Here is a 22,657-nt window from a genome sequence, read left to right on the forward strand (position 1 = left end):
GTTATGTGTGAATTTGATCCTGTCATTATGATGTTAGCTGGTTATTTTGCTTGTTAGTTGATGCAGTTTCTTCCTAGTCTCAATGGTCTTTACAATTTGGCATGATTTTGCAGCAGCTGGTACCAGTTGTTCCTTTCCATGTTTAGTGCTTCCTTCAGGAGCTCTTTTAGGGCAGGCCTGGTGGTGACAAAATCTCTCAGCATTTGCTTGTGTGTAAAGTATTTTATTTCTCCTTCACTTATGAAGCTTAGTTTGGCTGGATATGAAATTCTGGGTTGAAAATTCTTTTCTTTAAGAATGTTGAATATTGGCCCCCACTCTCTTCTGGCTTGTAGAGTTTCTGCCAAGAGATCCGTTGTTAGTCTGATGGGCTTCCCTTTGAGGGTAACCTGACCTTTCTCTCTGGCTGCCCTTAACATTTTTTCCTTCATTTCAACTTTGGTGAATCTGACAATTATGTGTCTTGGAGTTGCTCTTCTCGAGGAGTATGTTTGTGGCGTTCTCTGTATTTCCTGAATCTGAATGTTGGCCTGCCTTGCTAGATTGGGGAAGTTCTCCTGGATAATATCCTGCAGAGTGTTTTCCAACTTGGTTCCATTCTCCGCATCACTTTCAGGTACAGCAATCAGACGTAGATTTGGTCTTTTCACATAGTCCCATATTTCTTGGAGGCTTTGCTCATTTCTTTTTATTCTTTTTTCTCTAGACTTCCCTTCTCGCTTCATTTCATTCATTTCATCTTCCATTGCTGATACCCTTTCTTCCAGTTGATCGCATCGGCTCCTGAGGCTTCTGCATTCTTCACGTAGTTCTCGAGTCTTGGTTTTCAGCTCCATCAGCTCCTTTAAGCACTTCTCTGTATTGGTTTTTCTAGTTATACATTCTTCTAAATTTTTTTCAAAGTTTTCAACTTCTTTGCCTTTGGTTTGAATGTCCTCCCATAGCTCAGAGTAATTTGATCGTCTGAAGCCTTCTTCTCTCGTCAAAGTTATTCTCCGTCCAGCTTTGTTCCATTGCTGGTGAGGAACTGCGTTCCTTTGGAGGAGGAGAGGCGCTCTGCTTTTTAGAGTTTCCAGTTTTTCTGTTCTGTTTTTTCCCCATCTTTGTGGTTTTATCTACTTTTGGTCTTTGATGATGGTGATGTACAGATGGGTTTTTGGTGTGGCTGTCCTTTCTGTTTGTTAGTTTTCCTTCTAACAGACAGGACCCTCAGCTGTAGGTCTGTTGGAGTACCTGGCCGTGTGAGGTGTCAGCCTGCCCCTGCTGGGGGGTGCCTCCCAGTTAGGCTGCTCAGGGGTCAGGGTTCAGGGACCGGCTTGTGGAGGCAGTCTGCCCGTTCTCAGATCTCCAGCTGCGTGCTGGGAGAACCACTGCTCTCTTCAAAGCTGTCAGACAGGGACATTTAAGTCTTCAGAGGTTACTTCTGTCTTTTTGTTTGTCTGTGTCCTGCCCCCAGAGGTGGAGCCTACAGAGGCAGGCAGGCCTCCTTGAGCTGTGGTGGGCTCCACCCAGTTGGAGCTTCTAGTCTGCTTTGTTTACCTAAGCAAGCCTGGGCAATGGCGGGCGCCCCTCCCCCAGCCTCGCTGCCACCTTGCAGTTTGATCTCAGACTGCTGTGCTATCAATCAGCGAGACTCCGTGGGCGTAGGACCCTCCAAGCCAGGTGCGGGATATAATCTCCTCGTGCGCCATTTTTTAAGCCCCTCGGAAATGCGCAGTATTCGAGTGGGAGTGACCCGATTTTCCAGGTGCCGTCTGTCACTCCTTTCTTTGACTAGGAAAGGGAACTCCCTGACCCCTTGGGCTTCCCGAGTGAGGAAATGCCTCGCCCTGCTTCGGCTCGCACACGGTGCGCGCACCCACTGACCTGTGCCCACTGTCTGGCACTCCCTAGTGAGATGAACCCGGTACCTCAGATGGAAATGCAGAAATCACCCGTCTTCTGCCTCACTCTCACTGGGAGCTGTAGACCAGAGCTGTTCCTGTTCGGCCATCTTGGCTCCTCCCCCCCTGCTGTTCTCTTATATCTTCCAAATAAAGTGACTTGCTGCTTCTTGAGTTTAGTGTTTATCAACATGTAACATGTTATAGATGATGCTTATTTGGAATCACATAATGGTTAAGAATATAAACCTCTGTAGCTGGATACCCCAGGTTTGAATCATAATTTCATTTCTCATTGTGCCTTTGGACAGTTTGACCACTATATCTTAGTTTTCTATCTCTAAAATAGGGATAATATTAATACCAGTCTACTTCATAGAGGTGTTTTGAGGATTAAATGGGTTTATATATAAAACACAAAAACAGTGCCTGACCAACATGTTAAGTACTCTAATGTCTTGGCTGTCATTGTTGTAATTATCATTACTATTCTTATTATCTCTTTCTCTCCCCACTGTAATATCAGGTCCGTGAGGGCAGGGATTTTTATCTGCTTTGTTTACTGTTCTATCCCTATTGCCTACAACAGTGCCTGGCATATAATAATAATAAATGCTCAGTAAATATTTGTGAAATGAACAATTGCAGTTTCCTTAGCCCAAGATGACTACTACTGCTGTCTCTTCCCCCTACTCTCTTCTCTTAAGAACCTGTCCAAACTACAAGGCTTATCATGAATGCCATGTATTCCGTGGAATACTTAATGATTTTCTGATCCTTCTCCCCAAGCTAAGTTTAATCTCTCATTTCTTTGAATTCCCATAATAACTTACTTATGGTTTCCTTACATCTATTACCTTTATTTGCCTTTCATCTTAGTCATTTTTATCTAATCTCGCTTACTAGATATTAAGTTCTTAAACGGCGGACTGCGTCTTACTCATTTTATATCCCTTGTGATGCTAGTATAATGCCTTGAACATGGTAGATGCTCAGTAGACATTTGCTGATTGAACTGAATCTGTTTTACTATTTATATACTTAGTTGTATACAAATTTTCAGATTTCTAAGTCATACTTCCAAGGTATTAAATCTCTGTGCAATTTATTTCTTAGGTATCCTAAATGTTCAAGCTTAGAAAGACTATGCTTTTTTATCTGCAGTTGCAGAAAAAATAGATTTGTCTTAAATCTTGTTTTAACTACCTAAGGACCTTATACCAGATTATGAAATTGTCCTGCATATATGATCCTAAAGGGGAAGGTTTATCACAAATGGCAATATACAGCTGGAATTCAATGATCTAGTACATCACCTAAGAACTCAGATGAATAAAGGCTTTGTGCAGATAAAGTGTGTGTCACAAGATCCATGCACTTAAGCTCATGCATGTTATATAGTGTAAGATTCTGAGATACTCGCTTATAATTTATTTACTCATCATTATGCTTTAATCATGATTATCATATTTCCTAGCCAACAGCTGTGGAGAGGCCATTTAGAAATGTTAACAAGGCTCATTGAATAGTAGGAGGGAGAGACAGCTGACTCTAAGGAAGGAGACAGAAAAACCGAAAAACAAACCAGGAACTCATAGCAGTGTGGGCCTAATAGCCCTATATGACTTAAATAAGTCTTGAGGGCATCAACATGTTACAATATAGCTCAGTAATTGATGTTCATAATAATGACCCAAATTCATCAAAAAACAATTAAATTGTGATCATCTACTATGTTCTATTTGTGAAGATAAGCAATGAGTATTGAGTGTTTAGATTTCCATCCAAAAGATTAAATTTAAAATGGTTTTGTGTATAAAGTAATAAACCCTGAACTAGCAGGACAACTTGACTAACTCCTTCCTGAGTTACAATCAAGATTTTCCTTCATTCAATATATACCAAGCCCCTCTAACTAGAATTGAAATGCAATGGTAAGGCAACATGAGGCAGTAAATCTATGAAAATGAATTGTTCATTCACACTACATTTATAAAACAGGAAATACGATTATAAAACAGATGTTGACTGATTGAAATGCTGTGTGCTCAATCATGTTAGTGTTTATTTGATAAGGAATGCCATTTGTTTAGCTTTGCTCATTTATTCAGTGACTGTGGCCTGGAATTTTATTAGATGCTGTATAGCTGTATATCTCTGCCCACCAGAATGCTGAGACAATCTTAGCTTGAATGAAACTGGATAAGAAGTTGGAGCTGTTTAGCTTTGGTAGTGAAGATGAGAAGACTTTAGTTTTGAAGGTTTTCCATTTTAAATGTCTTTGTTTTATTTCATTTATATATGGGTGCCAGAACATAGAAGTGACTAATAGTCTGGAAGTATTCATTACTTGTTTAACTTTATTCTGAAAACTTTCATCTTCCTAAAAGTCTTTCAATGGCTACCCAGGGAGAGATCGAGAGCCAAGAAAATTTCCTGAAATGGAACCATTTATAACTGATATGTTTCTGAATAATGGAGAAAACTTAAATTTAATTTTAAAAGTACTATAATACTAAACAGCTCTTATATTTGAAATAAATTATTCAACTAATTTTTTGTTCTCCCTTGGAGCCAGTTAGCAAATATCTTTTTGTGTTGCAGTGAGATTACAGCAAATGATTTCATGGGAACATTTATTTAGATTTTGTATTTTATTTTATTAGCTGATAATATCTGGGCCTTTATGATATAGAAACTAGTACAATAAATATTTGAATGAATAGATTTAGGAACCAGATAATTTGGAAGGATAATTTCAAAACTTGAGTGAACTATGACATTTAAAACCAGCATCTTGGATCATCATGTAACATATTGTATAATATATGTTATAGTGAAATAGATTTTAAAATTTAATACCTTAAGCAAAATATTTTAGGAAGAATTTTTCTTTCTTTTAAAGAATAAGATAAATAGGTTTCTAGTCCCCCAAATCCAAATATTTTTGTGTCCATTTTACCCTCTTGATAAAGGCAGAAAAGGGTTTTTAGTTGTTCCTAATGCAGATTAAGAGTTGTTAACCTCTACAAACTACACAGCCAAACTAAAGTCAGTTCAGAAGGATGTGATATGTTATATAAATGTAGTATGTTATGCAGCATTGCAAGTTCCTTATAATCTCAACAAATAGCATTTAGAATTTACTAATTGATTTAAAAATAAAAACCAATGCATGTTAACATAAATAACATAAATAGCATTTTACAAACAATAATTTCTACTTCATCAAGAACATTCTTAAGTGAAATGGCATGTCTTTCTTTTCTTTTCTTTTCTTTTTTGTTTTGAGACAGAGTCTTGCCCTTGTTGCCCAGGCTGGAGTGCAGAGGCACGAACTCGGCTCACTGCAACCTCTGCCTCCCAGGTTCAAGCGATTCTCCTACCTCAGCCTCCCGAGTAGCTGGGATTACAGGCGTCCGCCACCATGCTTGGCTAATTTTTATATTTTTAATAGAGACAGGGTTTCACCATGTTGGCCAGGCTGTTCTCGAAATCCTGAGCTCAGGTAATCCGCCCACCTTGGCCTCCCAAAGTGTTGGGATTATAGTCATGAGCCACCGCGCCCAGCCTGAAATGGCATTTCTTTCTCTGAAAATGCATGATGGTAAAGAATACAATGGCCACTAGTATAGGTTGGTGTCCCTGCCTTAATCCATGCAAGGCACCAACAGTTTTTGCACCACTATTTTTTAAGATAACAGCTTTATTAAGATATAATTTACATACCATATACTTCACCCATTTAAAGTGCTAATTCATTGGTTTTTAGTACATTCACAGAGTTGTGCAACTATTATCATAATCAATTTTAGAGACACAAAAGGAAACCCTGTACCTATAAGTAGTCACTACCCATTTTTCCTAAACCCTCTCCTCTTCCAGCCCCTAGGAATCATATATCTACTTTCTGTCTCTATAGATTTGACCATTCTGGACATTTCATTTAAGTGGAATCGTATAATGTATAATCTTTTATGACTGGCTTTTTCACTTAGTGTAATATTTTCAGGATTCATCCATATGAATCCTGTATTTCATTCTTTCTATGGTTGAATGATATTCTATTATATAGTTATATTACATTTATCTATTCATCAATGGATGGACATTAGGTTGTTTCCATTTTTTGCCTGTTATGAATAATGCTGCTCTCAATATTTGTGTACATGTTTTTGTGTAAACATTTGTTTTCAATTCTCTTGAGTATATACCTACAAGTGGAATTGCTGGGTCATATGGTAACTCTCTGTTGAACTTTTTGAGGAACTTCCAGACTGTTTTCCAAAGTGGCTGCACCATATTACATTTCCACAAGCAACATATGAGGGTTCCAATTACTCTTCATTCTTGTCTACACTTGTTATTGTCTATTTTTTATTATATTCTTCATAGTGAATTTGAAGTGATATTTCAGTTGTGGTTTTGATTTGTATTTTCCTGAAGACTAATGATTTTTTCATGTGCTCATTGGCTACTTATACATATCCTTTGGAGAAATGTATATTCAGATCCTTTGCCCATTTTTCAATTGAGTAGTTTTTTTTTTTTAGTTGTAAGAGTTCTTTATATATTCTGGATATGAGTCTCTTATCAGATATTTAACTTGCAAATATTATCTTTCATTCTATGAGTTGTTTCTTCACTCTTATTTGTGTGAAGAAAAAGAAAGGGAGTATTGCCATCTTAACAATATTAAGCCCTCCAGTCTATGAACATGAGATGTCTTTTCATTTACTTAGATCTTCTTTACTTTCTTTCAACAGTGTTTTGTAGTTTTCAGCATAAGTTCTACCCATCTTTTGTTAAGTTTATTCCTAAACTTTTATGCTGTAAAGTTTAATGTCCAATTTATCTAATTTTCCTTTTGTGGCTTCTCCTTTAGGTATCATTTTAAAGAAAGTATTGCCTAACCCAAGGTCACAAGGATATACATTAATGTTTTCTTCTAAGAGTTTTATAGTTTTAGCCTTTACATTTAGGTCTGTGATCCATTTTTTATTTTATTTTATTTTTATTTTGGCAAGCCTGTATTGACAACCTGCACTGAGGGATGCATTGATGCAGTCAATATCTGAAGATGAACTATTAAAAAGTAAGTGTAAAACAGTGTCTTAGGTTAGGGTCCCTGAGAAATACACTCTAAGATGGAGTTAGAATATAAGCAGTTTGTTGGGGAATGCACTCCGATCAACTCCTGTGGGGAAGTGAAGGAAAGCATTGAGCAGTAGAAGGAGTTGAGCTGTTAGTACAAAGTCTTCACAGGAGCTCTGGGGCTTGGATGGCAAAATGAGAATACTCTCACGTTGAAGGGAGCCTTTGTACCCTACCCTCTTCACAGACTTATCAAGGGATTTGCACTGCCCTGGGAAAAAGAGGTTCTTTCTGGACAAAGGTAATTTTCTTGAGGGATTTGGTTGAGACTCAGTACCTCATTCCTGAAGCAAGGAACAGGACAACATACACCTCACAGTGGCAGTGTTAATTCTCAATGGAGGAACTGTGTTGGGATACTATGGGGGAAAGAAAAGACAATTAGTATGTGGATATGCCTCTATGTCAGTGAAAACTTTCATAGAAGAGGTGATACTTGGACTGCCTTGCAATATGGAGGTGTATTTATCAGGTAGTATAGAGAAATAGTATTCCACTGATATATGTAAGCAAATCCTGGTGCTTTTTATTTATTTTTTTTGAGACAGAGTTTCCCTTGATCGCCCAGGCTGGAGTGCAATGGCATGTTCTTGACTCACTACAACCTCCACCTCCCGGGCTCAAGCAATTATTGTGCCTCAGCCTCCCAAGTAGCTGAGATTACAGGCATGCACCACCATGCCCAGCTAATTTTTGTATTTTTAGTAGAGATGGGGTTTTGCTATGTTGGCCAGGCTGGTCTCAAACTCCTGGCCTCAAGTGATCTGCCTATCTTGGCCTCCTGAAGTGCTGGGATTACAGGTTTGAGCCACTGCACCTGACCCAAAGAAACATATGTCACTCAGAGTGGCTTAGAGTGTAGGATCCAGGAGGAGGGATTGAAGAGGAGGATAATGAGGTGGTGACAAAAGATGAAACTGCAGAAGTAGCAAGGTCTAGGCTATGGAGAGGTAAATGGCATGCCCAGAAGTTTGTATTTTATTCTAACAGCAAGGCAGGCCTTTAAGCAAAGGAAGATCTTGTATGATATGTGCTTTATTTAATTTTTATACGTGGTATGAGGAGTAGATCCAACTTCATTCTTTTACTTATGGATATCCAGTTGTCCCAGCACCATTTGTTGAAGACTGTTTTTCCCCTATTGAATTCTCTCGGCACTCTTGTCAAAAATCAATTGATTGTAAACGTAAGCGTTTATTTCTAGACTCTCAATTCTACTCCATTAATCTATATGTCTGTCCTTATGCCAGCAGTACTACATTGTCTTGATTACTTTGTAGCTTTGTTGTAAGTTTTGAGATCAGGAAGTATGAGTCATATAACTGTTCTTCTTTTTATTTTTTTATTTTTATTTTTTATTATTATTATACTTTAAGTTTTAGGGTACATGTGCACAATGTGCAGGTTAGTTAACATATGTATACATGTGCCATGCTTTTTTTTTTTTTTTTGAGATGGAGTCTTGCTCTGTCGCCCAGGCTAGAGTGCAGTGGCACAATCTTGGCTCACTGCAAACTCCGCTTCCTGGGTTCAAGCGAGTCTCCTGTCTCAGCCTCCCGAGTAGCTGGGATTACAGGCACCCACCACTGTGCCTGGCTAATTTTTGTATTTTTTAGTAGAGACAGGGTTTCACCATCTTAGCCAGGCTGGTCTCGAACTCCTGACCTCATGATCCACCCACCTCGGCCTCCCAAAGTGCTGGGATTACAGGTGTGAGCCACCACGCCCGGCCCAACTTTGTTCTTCTTTATCAAGATTGGTTTTGGCTATTCTGTGCCGCTGAATTTCCATATGAATTTTAAGATCAGCATGTATTTTGATAAGGTTGTGTTTAATCTGTAGATCAATTTAGGGAGTATTGCCATCTTAACAATATTAAGTCCTCCAGTCTATAATGTGGGATGTCTTTTCATTTACATAGATCTTCGTTACTTTCTTTCAACAATATTTTGTAGTTTTCAGTATAAGTTCTACACATCTTTTGTCAAATTTATTCCTAATGTTTTATTTTATTTTGATGCTATTATAAATGGGATTGTTTCTTAAATTTTATTTTACAATAGTTCATTGCAAAAATAGAATTAGAGCTAATTTTTAATATTGACCTTGTATACTGCAAACTTGCTAAACTTGTTTATTAGCTTTAGTAGGGTCTTTGTGTGTGTGTGTGTGGATTCCTTAGACTTTGCTCTATATAATATTATGTTATCTGCAAATATTATATAGAGAGTTTTCTGGATGCCTTTCATTTCTTTTTATTGCCTAAGTTCATAACTATAACCTCTAGTAACAATGCGTTGAATAAAAGTGGTAAGAGCAGACATCCTTGTCCTGTTCGGGGGAAAATATTCAGTTATCACTTAGTATAATGTTAGCTCTGGGTCTTTCCTAGGTACCCCTTAATGTGGTTGAGGAAGTTTCCTTCTATTGCTAATTTTTTGAGTATTTTTATCATGAGAGAGGGTATTGAATTTTGTCAACGTTTTTCCATGTGTATTGAGATATTCATGAATTTTTTCCTTTATTCTATTCATATGATATATTAATTGATTTTCTGATATTAATCCAACCTTGCATTCCTGGAATAAATTTCATTCGGTCATGTTATACAATCCTTTTTATATATTACTGGATTCAGTTTGCTAGTATTTTATTGAAGATTTTTATGACTATATTCATAAGATATATTGGTCTGTAGTTTTCTTGTGATATCTTTTTCTGGTTTTGGTAACAAGGTAATACTGATGTCATAGAATGAGTTGAGAAGTATTCCCTCCTCTTATATTTCTTGCAAGAGTTTGAGAAGGATGGGTATTAATTGTTCTTTAAATGTTTACTAGAATTCATCAGGGAAGCCATGTAAGCCTAGGCTTTTCTTTGTGAGTAATTTTTTTATTACAAATTCAATCACTTGTTTTAGGTCTATACATCTTTTATATTTCTTCCTGAATCAATGTTGGTAGTTTTTGTTTTTCTAGGTACTTTCCCATTTCATCTAAGTTATATAATTTGTATACATACAGTTGTTGATCGTATTCCCTTATAGTCCTTGATGTATGTTTATGGTTAATAGTAATGTCCTCTCTTTCATTCTGAATTTTAGTAAATCGAGTCTTTATTTTTGGCTTCATCAATCTAACTAAAGGTTTGTCAACTTTGTGGATATTTTCAAAGAAAAAAATTGCCTTTTGAAAAGAGAAGTAGCAAATTAATCATTTGAAGGCAGCTAGTAACCACTATATAATGACCTCACTGACAGTGTGTTCTTGACCACATGTTTCTTAACCTCCTGGAACCTCAGTTGCCTCATCTATAAAATGGGGTGATATGGCTTGCCTCATAGATTTGTCTTTAAAATTAGATGAATTAACGTGTAAAATCTCTAGCACAATACCTATTTATGACAGATATTGTACCTTTCAGTAAATGCTTGTAGCTTTTTCTTCCACATTATTGTGCTGACCCTGGTTTTACTGCATTATTCTTCAGTAGCCAGCTTTAATTTAATAAAGTAAACCTTAAAAATGACTTCTCTTTTAAAGTCTGAAAAAATATTTTTGTGCTTTTTCTTCTACCATATAATCAAGATGATATTTATTTTCACTAAAATTTAGGCATATAACCAATTTCAGAATGTAAGCAGGTGAAACATTGGTTTAATATTAATCATAAATGAAAGTAAAAGCACATCTGGGATTGTATATAATAAATTATCATGCTCTGTATTATTTTCATCTTTTTCTCATCCCAGTAGTAATTTTATTTCCTATTAAATATCCATGGAGATAATTTGTTTCTTCTTAAAGTAGAGCACCATCTCTCAGATAACTTTAACATTTCTGAGACAATTCTGACCTTTTAATGAACTTTATGATAGTTCAGCAGTGTTATAAATAATGAACCTGAAACTCTAAAAAGTTACCAAAACTTCTTTCAAATTGTGGTATATAATTTATTCAAGTAAAGAAAGGTAACTCTAATCAATTTTTATATTTTATTAAAAGTTTCTACATCCTATTAGTAGGATTTATATTCTCTCTTTCCTAAGTATCTTTTGTCCTAACTTCCTCCATAGGTATGCACCTTTATTGCTTGCCAGTAACTTGAGGAAATAAGAACATTTCTTCCAGACTTTGAGTCAATGAAAATTGACTCCCATATGGAAATAGGAATTGAATGCTACTGTCTCATGTATGAACTCGGTATTTGGCCTAGATCTTTTCCCTTTCTCTGAAATGAGGAAGATGTTATGGCACCTCACTTCACATGTGCCTGACCAGCTGTTGTAACATGTATCTTCATGAACCCTATGTACTGGTTTCACTCTATGGATTACCTGTACAGTGGGAATAATTGAATTGACAAATAGGGTTATGATTAGGTTATGATAGAAACTCTCTAGCCCAGCCTGACACAAGTAGATCACAAAACATCTTTATTCTAACACTGATGGTAGGAAAGCATCTCCCAGGGATGTCGGTAGAGTTCCCAGGGGTAACTTTCATCTCAATAGGTCTCCAACTCCAAGCAGAAGACATGTTTTGCCATGGAATACAGAGAGTGAAAACTCATGAATGAATGAGAAAAATTCATTCTCAAGAGACCTGCCTTAGCTAGCTAACACACGTCATTAGCAATATGATCTTGACGGAATTATTAAACATCTCCAAGCTTCAATTTCCATGGATGTGGGTGGCGATAACAGGATTGTTGAGAAATTTTAATAAGATAATTAATGTAAAGTACTTAACACAGTGCCCAGTTCATTGTAAGGGATTTTCATCAAGTTTTGTCAAAATAATTTCTCTCCTATGACCCACTTGGGTGTTGTAACAGGTCCGTTAAAGCTTTCTTTTACTATATCTGAAATTTTTGTCCTATATTCTTCAGATCAGTGGTTTTATTATTGATGGTTTGGGTTTGTGTCCCTGCCCAAATCATGTTATTGTAGGTTAAGGTAATATTTGCCTTTATAATGCTACTACATTATTGTTCATTCATTCAATAAATATTTATTGAGCACCTATCATCTGTTAAAATCTTTAGACAAATTAAAGTTAAAGACTATACTTTCAGGGATCATTTCTATAGTTTATTACTGGAGAAGTTTCTTTGAATGTATAGAGCACTAAAAACCATATTATCTCCCAAGTGTATAGCTGCCTCTTGGTGTTGGTTTACTTCAATTGCCATTTGCCATTAATGATTGTTCTTCTTTTCTTTGGGGAGAATAAGAGACAGAGGACACAGTCTGGGTGGGGAAAAATATTAAATTTAGCAGAGTCTAATTGAGCAAAGAACTATTCATGAATTGAGCAACCCTCAAAACCAGAACAAAGGGAGGGGAGAGAAGAAGATGACAGGGTTGGCAATCACTCCTCTGCTTTCTCTGTTTAACCACCATGACTATGACAGCTCTTCTTCACACAGGCCAAAATCAATCTGATCTCCAGAGAATGGTTTAGGTGAGTTAAGTGAAGTGTGGACCTAATGACATACTATACTGGAAAATACTTTATAAATTAAGTGCTATATATATATACTATCGTTACTATGATAATATTTCCACCTAATTCCTCTCAGTAAAACTTCATTCTCTTCCATGTCACCCAGCTCTCTGACACAATACCTCTGATCATACCCTTCTACCATATCACATCTTCTCACTTCCCCATTGTAAATAAGCTTTCATGAAGATACAATCCAATTGATTTGGTTAATTTTGCCAATTTCAGTTTTTAGATGCCATTTGTCCTTTCAGTCTTTCCGGAAGACTGAGGGTGATGAAGACAATGATAATGCCATTGTATTCATGACACCTTATCCAGTTGCTTTATAATTTGTCCAGTAAAATAGTACTTCTATTGCTGGAGATTTCTCCAGGAGTGCTCCATAAAGGAAATACATGTTTTAATAACCTTTTTAGCTACTGTTATAGTATTGGCCTTCCTACATGGAAAGCTCCTATCCAATCAGAGAATATAGACTATTATGAGAACATACTCATATCCCATTTAAGATGGCAAATGAATGAAATTCCTCTGTAAATGTTCAAATGGACCATCAGAAAGTACAAATGTACCACCTGAAGTTTTTATTGTCTTCCAAGGATTATGGGTTTGACAAAGCAAACATTGGTTATAAACCATTTTGGCAATTTAAAAATAGTCCCCACACTAATATTTTTTCATAATTGGCATAATTTTTTATACTCCATGATGAGTTATGAAGTACAGAACTTTTAATAATGGAGGCTTTAAGGACTTGAGAACGACCAGGTGGCCATCTGTGCCCTCTATGAGTCCATGCTTAATATTGAATTTATATTCTTTTAAATATCAGATTTGTTTCTCCAATTCAGGTTTATTAAATAGGGTAAAATAGGTAATCTGACCTCAATCAGTCTTAAGGAGTTATTTTAAATTGCATATCTTAACAATTTCAGTACTGGCTGACTTGTTATGAAAATCTGCCAAAGCATTTCCTTAGTATTTAATAATTCTTGTTCTGCGTTTGGGTTAGCAGTTTTATAAAACTAGTTTCTTCATTAGAGATCTGGAAAGTCTCACCTAGTCTAATGGTGTATTAAAGTTATCGGAAATCTCTACTTGTCAGAGTCCTTTCCATGAATCTCCTTGAAGACAAAACACTTTAGGCTTATAGTTGCTCAGGAAAGTACCAGAGTAAACAACCATCTGTGAATAATAATGCTTAAAATGGCCATGGCTAAAGGCCTGTTGAGAGTTCACTACAACGTTGATGCAATTGACAAGGAAATTCAGTTATTTTTGCTGCATACAACATTTTAAGATAACTAGAATTATGACTTATCATTATACCAGGACTACTAGATTTCTATGAATTTTATACAATTTCTGAAACATGTATTAATAACACATCCATGCAAATATAACTCAAAGGGTTAGCTTTACTTATTATTTGACAACACTTTCCATATAATTTAATATATCGAATAAGCCCAGTTAGTTTATATTTCTCTTTTCACAAAGAGAGGTATCCTTTTGAGATGTTCCAAGGGCCTATCTGGAAAATCCCAAAGTTAATTCAAAGTCAAGAAAGAGACTTAAATTATAATTTGATTTTGTGAAGTTTGTCAAAAATATCAAAGGTTTCGGCCTGGCATGGTGGCTCATGCCTGTAATCCCAGCACTTTGGGAGGCCAAGGCAGGTGGATTGCTTGAACTCATGAGTTTGAGACCAGCCTGGGCAACATGGCAAAACCCTATCTCTACTAAAAATATAAAAATTAGCCAAGTGTGGTGGTGTGTGCCTGTAGTCCCAGCTACTCGGCAGGCTGAGGCAGGAGAATCGCTCGAACTTGGGAGGTGGAGGTAGCAGTGAGCTGAGATCGCACCACTGTAGAGAAAGAAAAAGAAAAAGGAAAGGAAGAAGGAAGGAAGAGAAAGACAGAAAATATATATATATGGTTTAAAATACTTGGTCAAAATATGGTAAGTGACTATGAAATAACAGTAATCATTTAAATAGAGTGATAATTAAAAGACTTTAAAAGGCAAATATAGAAACATAGTTGTAGAAAAATCCTTGGCTGTTTTAGAGGACTCAGTTTTCCTTCTTTCCTTCTTTTTTTTTTTTTTTTTTTGATGGAGTCTAGCACTATCGCCTGGGCTGGAGTGCAGTGGCAGTATCTCAGCTCACTGCAACCTCCACCTCCCAGGTTCAAGCGATTCTCCTGCCTCAGCCTTCTGAATAGCTGGGATTACAAGTGCCCGCTACCACGCCCAGCTAATTTTTAGTAGAGACGGGGTTTTACTATGTTGGCCAGTCTGGTCTCGAACACCTAACCTTGTGATCCACCCGCTTCCCGCCTTGGCCTCCCAAAGTGCTGGGATTACAGGCATGAGCCACTGCACCCAGCCTCAGTTTTCTTAAGTAAGCAAAAACCTAATATAGAATGTGAAGCACAAGGAATCATCTTGATAAAGCACAGAATCTTTGTTTCCTAGGCCAGTTACCTGCCAAAAAGGTAAAGAAAGAACTCTCAAAATTTCCTATTAAGAGCAGATCAAAGGCCGGACACAGTGGCTCACACCTGTAATCTCAGCACTTTGGGAGGCCGAGGTGGGTGGATCACCTGAGGTCAGGATTTCGAAACCAGCCTGACCAACATAGTGAAACCCCATCTCTACTAAAAATACAAAACTAGCTGGGCGTGGTGGCACATGCCTGTAATCCCAGCTATTTGGGAGGCTGAGGTGGGAGAATTGCTTGAACCCAGGAGGCAGAGGTTGCAGTGAGCGAAGATCGCACCATTGCACTCCAGCCTGGGCAATAAGAGCAAAACTCTGTCTCAAAAAAAAAAAACGTGGATCAAGATTCCAAGAAAGCCTTATTGTTTCAACACAAGGTAAAAAATTGTAGTTTTGCATCAGTGTACATTTGGTAGTAAGGCTCAATTTTTAGAAAAACTTGTGAATAATTTCCTTCTCATCTTAGCTTGATCACACATAAAATTACTTTCATAAGATTTATCTTCCACAAACCTTCTATAATCTTTTTATGTCTCTTATTTTTCATATACTTTTTGGTTTCTCATTTTGGAACAATCAATCATTCTACTTTAGGATAAAAATTACCCTCTTTTTTTCTTCTTCCGTACCTCATAGCTTCACTTACTAAAAACATGTCTTACTTCACTCACGTACAACGGTTGTTTTCCTTTTATTTCTATTTTAAATTACCATATATTGATTAGGATTTTCAACTCTTAGTAACCTTAATTTCTAGTGAAAACCCAGGAAGTAAAACAACTTAAAACCCTCTGTTATATACAAACATTTTATGAATATGCATTTCCTAATTTCTAGAACATGTGCTTCTTCATAGAGTAGTTTTTTCATGTTTACTAATAGACCCAAATAGCATACCTATACTGTTTGAAAACAAGATGCCAAAATATGTATACTTTAAACTTACATTTTGTAATTAATATTTTGGTATTTTTAACTTTCTTAGAAATGACCTAGACATTTCATGAATATGTATTAGAGTAATTCCTCCTTTACTGCAGTTTCAGTTATCTGCAATCAATTGCAGTTCAGAAATAGGTGAGTACAATATAATGAGATATTTTGACAGAGGGAGAGTGAAAGGTTCTTGTATTGGTTCGAACCCCAGGAGCACACCAACAGACAGAACGAGGTAGTGTGGAGCAACACGCTGTTTTAATGAGCGCCTGGGTGCAGATGGGCTGAGACCTAAAATAGCGTCAGCACCAAATGAGGACAGGGCAGGGATTTTATAGTCTCCTCTAAACAGAAAGTGTCTCAGTCTGATGTAACTGCTATGCGGTACCCTGACGGCCTCTCTCTCAGTCTTCAGGGTGTACGTGTCTTCCGGCCATCTCTCTTCCTGCTTCTGCTATCTTGCTGAGGCACGCTGCTGGTGCAAGTGGTCTTGGATCTTGGGACTGGGCCTGAGAAGGGAGGAGTTATTCATTCCCTTAAGCTTTCAGGCCCTGGGGAGAATCTTTCATTCCCATCTATTTGGTTATAGAAAAAGGGAAAAGCGATGACTTTCTCAATAACTACTTCAAGCGTGACATGGGGGGGTGGTGTGGGCACCTTGGAAACAAAGAAAAACTTAATTTTTGGGGTATTCTTGACAGACGGGTTGGTGTCCATCGTGTCGTTGCAGCAGGAACATCATCTGGATTGTCTGGTGGTTAACTGTAGTTTCAGCAAGACTTTTAATAGCTTTTATTATTAGTGGGATAATACAGGGGAGAAACAGGAGGAACCCGATGATGAAGATTACCATCCCTACCAGTGTTTTAAATCCTCCTAAATTAGAGAACCACCCTCCAGAAGGTTTGTTGGGTCCCACCCATCCCTTCCAGGTTTGGACTGGTACATGGGCTACTTTTCTGATGTTTGAAGCAATTTTAGAACTGCTTTTTTGTTATCGTCTATGTTAAGACAGCAATTAGAGATATTAAACTTACCACAGACCCCACTCTCTTCTGCTAATAACTAGTCTAGTGGTAGCCTGTTTTGATAAATTGCCGCACGCATTTGATTTTGTTGTTGCGGGAGCATTTCCAGGGCTGGGGAGGTTTGGTTAGTGATTATCTCTAGAACCGCCTGTAGCCTAATTATTCTGTTTAGCATATATATGGGAGTGCGATAACCCCAGGAACCATCCTCAGCCCAAGTGGCAGGACCGTGATATTCGATGATCCGTTGCGGAGGCCATTTGTCCTTTTGCCATCTTTGGCTTCCTTCTACCTTTAAGGATTGTTTTTCTTTGTTTAGGTTATTATATACAGGGACTCCGAGGGTGTTGCCCACTGTTAATGTTTTGGAGGAAGGAGTATCCTTGCGGGGTGAGCTTGACCCTGGTGCGACGGATCCAGTAGGGGAGTCCTTGGATTCTCACTGCAGTTGGCATGCTGAGTATCACAGTGTAGGGCCTGACCACTTCGGTTGTAGCTTTTTGTGAGGGTTGGGTTGGCAAATAAACACATCTGTGCCTGCAAGACAGTTATGTTGAGAGGACAAGGAGGTGTCGACAGGCAGAGGCATGGCCTCATTTGTTGCTTCACGAATAAAAGACAGTGTCTGGATTAAGGAAGGGAGGTAATTCCCGAGTGGCTCAGAGTCTGGTAAGGGTGGAGGCCCTAAAAGAAAAGTTCGGCCATACATGATTTCAAAGGGACTATAAAAAGAGGGTGCTTTTGGTGTTGCGCAGAGTCTCATGAGGGCAAAAGAGAGATTTTTTTTGTCCACGACTGGCGGGTTTCTAGAGTTGGGCTTGGTGAGTTGGGCTTTAAGGACAGAGTTGACCTTTTCAACTTTGCCTGAAGATTGGGGCCTGTAGGGTGTGTGGAGAATCCATTTTATTCCCAAGGATGTAGAGACGCCTTGGGTAATTTGGCTGATAGAGTCAGGCTGTTATCAGATTGGATGGGTGTTGGGAGTCCAAAACGGGGAATTCTATGCATGATGAGAGTTTGTGTGACAACATTTGCACCTTCTGAAGTTGTTGGGAATGCTTCTACCCACCCGGAGAAAGTACAGACAAAGACTAGAAGATAGCAGAGCAGTTTACTGGGCAGCATGTGAGTGAAGTCTACTTGCCAATCTTGCCCGGGTGCCTGGCCCCGGGCTTGGTGGGTAGGAAAAGGCAGTGGCGGACGGACCCCTGGGGTGACACTCAGTGGCAGATAAAGCAGGTCTGGGTGATTTCTCAAACACGGCTAGAAAGGTGAGGACAAGTGAAAATAGGGTGGAGAAGTTGGAAGAGAGGTTTGTACCCGACATGGAAAGAGTTGTGGAGACTTTAGAGGATAGGAATTGTTTAAGAGTGAGGAAGAACGAAGCACCCTCCCTTGACATACCATGGTCCTTGTTTTTGAAGGTTTTGGGCTTGGTAGTCCTCTTTTTCTTCTGAGGAGTAAAGAGGAGAGAAGAAGGACAGGGACAGAGCATGGCCGAGTTTAGATGGGAGCTGGTTAGCATGGTGATGTGGGGAGTTTCTATGAATAGAGCATACACTTGGAGGAGGCATGGGGCAGGGATGAGACTTAGTACACTGCGGTGAGCTAGCATATCTTTGATGTTATGGGTTGAATAAACTGTTAGGTTGGCATGGAGAGATGGTTTTATGCTTTTAAGAGTGAGGACTGCAGCTGCCGCTGATGCTTGGAGGCAGGCAGGTCATCCGAGAACTGTGGCTTCAAGCTGTTTAGAGAGGTAGGCAACAATCTGGAGGGTGGGTCCCTTAGACTGGGTTAGAACACCTAGTGCAACTCCATGCCATTCGCTGGTATAGAGGGAGAAAGGTTTGGTGAGGTCTGGGAAAGTGAGGACGGCGGCTGAGAGCCTTACGGAGTAGACGGAAAGGTTGGGTAATAGTCTGTGCAGGGTTTAAAGGCTCATGGAGAGGGCCTTTAGCAGCTTGATATAAGTTTGGCAAGTAGAGTGAAGGAGGGAACCCAGAGCCTAAAATATCCCGCTAGTCCTAGAAAAGAGATAATTTCTTGCTTAGTTTGCAGAGGCAGGAGGGACTAGAGGAGGGATATGCGGTCGGTTGTGAGCCGTCGGGTTTGCGGGGTAAGAGCTAGGCCTAGATAGGTGACTGAGGGGGTGCATATTTGTGCTTTCTTAGGGGAGACCTGATACCCCTGTTCTGCGAAGAAGTTGAAAAGAGGGATAGTATGGGTGTTGCAGTCTCTTTGAGAGGGGCTACACAGGAGCAGATCATTAACATATTGAAGGAGAGTGGACGGTTTTAGGGATAAGGTACAGAGGTCATGAGCAAGGGCCTGCCCAAAATGGTGGGGGCTGTTTCTGAAACCTTGAGGTAGTATGCATGTGAGCTGGTGTGAAAGGTGTCAGGGTCTTCCCACATAAAGGCAAAGAGGTCTTGAGAATCAGGGTGTAAAGGAATTGTGAAAAAAGCATCCTTTAGGTTTAGAACAGAAAAATGGGTGGTATTGGAGGGAATTGCGGAAAGTGAAGTATATGGGTTAGGAACTACTGGACATACTGGGAGTACAGCTTGGTTAATGAGCCTGAGGTCCTTGACTAAGTGATAAGTTCCATCTGGCTTTTTGACAGGTAGAATTGGTGTGTTAAAAGGGGAGTCTTTTGGGCGGAGTAGGTGACTGGCAAGGAGGCGAGAAATGATAGGCTTTAGGCCTATGAGAGCTGCTTGGGGGATGGGATACTGCTTCTGTGATAGGAACTGGGTGGGCTCTTTAAGGGTAATGCGGACAGGAGTGTGGTGTTTTGCGACTGAGGAAAAAGGTGTGGAAGTATCCCAAATAGCGGGGTTAACTACGGATGGGGAATAAGGAAAGGTTGCATGTTTTAAAGTGGGAGGTTGGAGGAGTAGAAGAAAGGTAGAAGCACCAGAGGGGTTTGGGTTGATGCATTGGGTACTATGGGGAACGTGGAAGTGGAGAGTAGTGTGGAGTTCTGAAAGGATGTCTCTGCCTAGGAGTAGAGTTGGGCATGAGAGCAGGACTAAGAAAGAGCGAGTGAAGGAAAAGGTGTGTGGGGAGCAGAAAAGTGGAGGGGTGGCTCAGGGTTTGGAGACTTGTCCATTAATTCCCACAACAGAGACTTGGGAGGACTAGGTGGGTCCTGAAAAATTAGGTAAAGCAGAGTAGGTTGCCCCAGTATTAATTTTAAAAAAGCATACTGGCTTACCTGCCACCATCAGAGTTACCCTTGGCTCGTATGAAGAGATGGTAGTTGCTGGGGCATCTGTTCCAGGGCACTGTCAGTCTTTAGCGGCAAGGCTGATGAGATCTCAGTAGGAGGTTTTGGTCGGCTCAGGAAGGGATAGGGGCGGTCCTTGTGGGGGCCACTCACAGTCCGACTTCCAGTGGGGTCCTCCACAGAGGGGGCATGGCCTGGTGGGCTTACCTGGGTTTGGTCATTGTCTGGACCAGTCGCCTTCATTGCCACACTTGAAACAGGTGCCAGGTGGAGGTGGATTGCTAGGAGGATTCTGTGTGGAGCTGCGACCCGTGGGCCTGCAGGGCCCCTTATGGTGGAGGCAAGCATTTGAAACTGCCTGTTTTTGCCTTTCACTTTCCTCATCACGATTGTTAAAGACTTTGAAGGCAAAATTAAGAAGGTCTTGTTGTAGGATTTGAGGGCCACCGTCAAGCTTCTGAAGCTTGCGCCAGATATTGGGGGTGGATTGGGAGATGAACTGAAGGTCCCTTCTGGGCTGGCTAGGTCTAGGTTGGTATACTTTCTCATGGCTTCAGTTAAACGAGAGAGAAAAAGGTCTGGGTTTTCGTCAGGACCCTGGGTGATTTCTGAAAGTTTTTCATAGTTGACTGCTTTATGGACACCCTTTTTGAGTCCTGCAAGGTGACACACAATCATGTGGTCTCGATGGCAGCATCCAGGGGCTTCATCTTGATAATCCCAGTGGGGGTCCTGGTTGGGGACTACCTCTGCGCCAATAGGCTGGGCAGGAGCTTGGTGATGAATTGTATTAGCATATGCCTGAGCTAGGGTCCAGATATGGTCCCGGTCTTCTGGGGTGAGGGTGGAAGAGAGGATAATACAGAGGTCATGCCAAGTTCATAAGACTGGGTGAGGTACTGAAACTCTAATATAAGAGGTAGGGTCTTCTGGAAATGAACCAAGTCTTTTGTTAATTTGAGAGAGATCAGTGAGGGAGAAGGGAACATGAACTCTAACAATACCTTCAGTTCCTGCTACTTCCCAAAGGGGACACTCTAGCACAGGTGCTGAAGTAAGGGTGGGGCATGGACCAAAGATGGTGCCTGAGTGAGTACGGGTGGGAGAGAAGGAAGAAGCCGGAAGTGGTTCTTGCCGTGGGTTTGAAGGGGGAAGGGGGCGTTGAGCTGATAGGCAGTGGAGGATAGATAGGGGCATAAGGTGGCAGGATGGGTTTACAGGCCTCAGGAGAGGGCGGTGGGGGAGGAGATTGGGTACAGACAATACTAGAATTGTCCTGAGGAGGGGAAGGTGTAGGAAAAGAAGTGGATACTGCTGATTGGGAAGATGGTGGCTGGGAAGATGGCGGCTGAGAGGATGGTGGCTAGGAAGATGGCAGCTGAGAGGATGGCAACTGGGAAGATGGCGACTGAGAAGTTAAAGAGGAGGCTTGGGGGACTAAAGGTGGTTGAGAGAGAGAGGAGGGGTGGACAGCAGTCTGCTGGATCCAACAAGGAAAAAGAGGTAGGGCTGGGAGGAGAAAGGCGATCAGGGCGGCGAGAATGGAGGAGAAGGATTTGAACAGGTGAGCAAGAATTGCAGAGGTCGGGTTGTGATCTGAGTGCAAAAAAGCCTGGACATAAGGAATTTCTCCCCATTTTTCCAGCCGTCAGCAATAATTGCTTAAGTCAGTTAAAACTGTAAAGTCGAATGTTCATTTGCGGGCCATTTGGACCCATTATCTAATTCGTACTGTGGCCAGACTGAATTGCAAAAAAGACAAAGTGTTTAGGGCGGATATTTTGTCTGAGGCCTAAGGTTTGCAAGTTTTTTTTTTTTTTTATGAGGCAGCCTAGAGGGCTGTCCTTTGGAATGGAAGACTGGGAATTTCCCATAACGGAGGGTAGGCTCGGGAGAAAAGGGAAAGGGAGACCATCTTGCATGGCCGTAGGGAGACGATAAAAGGAGCAATTGTCACCGCTGCCTTTTTCGTTCCTGGAATGGGATCAAATGGCTTAGAAGTGTCCCCCTAAGACCAGATGATCAGCGAGTGCCTGGCACACACCGGAACCTTCTTGGACCAAGGTTGGATTTTCGGACCAGAGAAACCAAGAGAGGCCGTGCAGATTTTTCCCTGTTAACCAGGCTCCCAGGAAACTTTACCAGTAGGTGAGATCAGTGACTGATGTGCATGCACAGAGAGGCGACTAGAGGCTGAGGAGTTTCCTTTGTCCGGCTGCTGTGGCCTGCTGTGGAGGCGTAGGTCCACAGGGGACATACACTGGAGCCCCTCCCAGTTTTCGGCACCAGATGAAAGGTTCTTGTATCTGTTCTAATCCCGAGAGCGTGCCAGCAGACAACACGAGGTAGTGTGGAGCAACACGCTGTTTTAATGAGCACCTGGGTGCAGACGGGCTGAGGCCTAAAATTGCA

The 22,657-nt window shown here is 40.2% G+C and overlaps 1 protein-coding gene and 1 pseudogene across 5 annotated transcripts in view; both read left to right on the top strand.

Moving 5' to 3' along the window:
* EDA (ectodysplasin A) overlaps window positions 1–22,657 on the top strand; it is a 427,402-nt gene that overhangs the window by 65,151 nt on the left and 339,594 nt on the right. The window lies entirely within an intron of this gene.
* On the top strand, window positions 12,098–12,297 carry LOC115932603 (uncharacterized; annotated as a pseudogene).

Source organism: Gorilla gorilla, chromosome X (genome assembly GCF_029281585.2).
Source record: "Gorilla gorilla gorilla isolate KB3781 chromosome X, NHGRI_mGorGor1-v2.1_pri, whole genome shotgun sequence".
NCBI classification, from domain to species: Eukaryota; Metazoa; Chordata; class Mammalia; order Primates; family Hominidae; genus Gorilla; species Gorilla gorilla.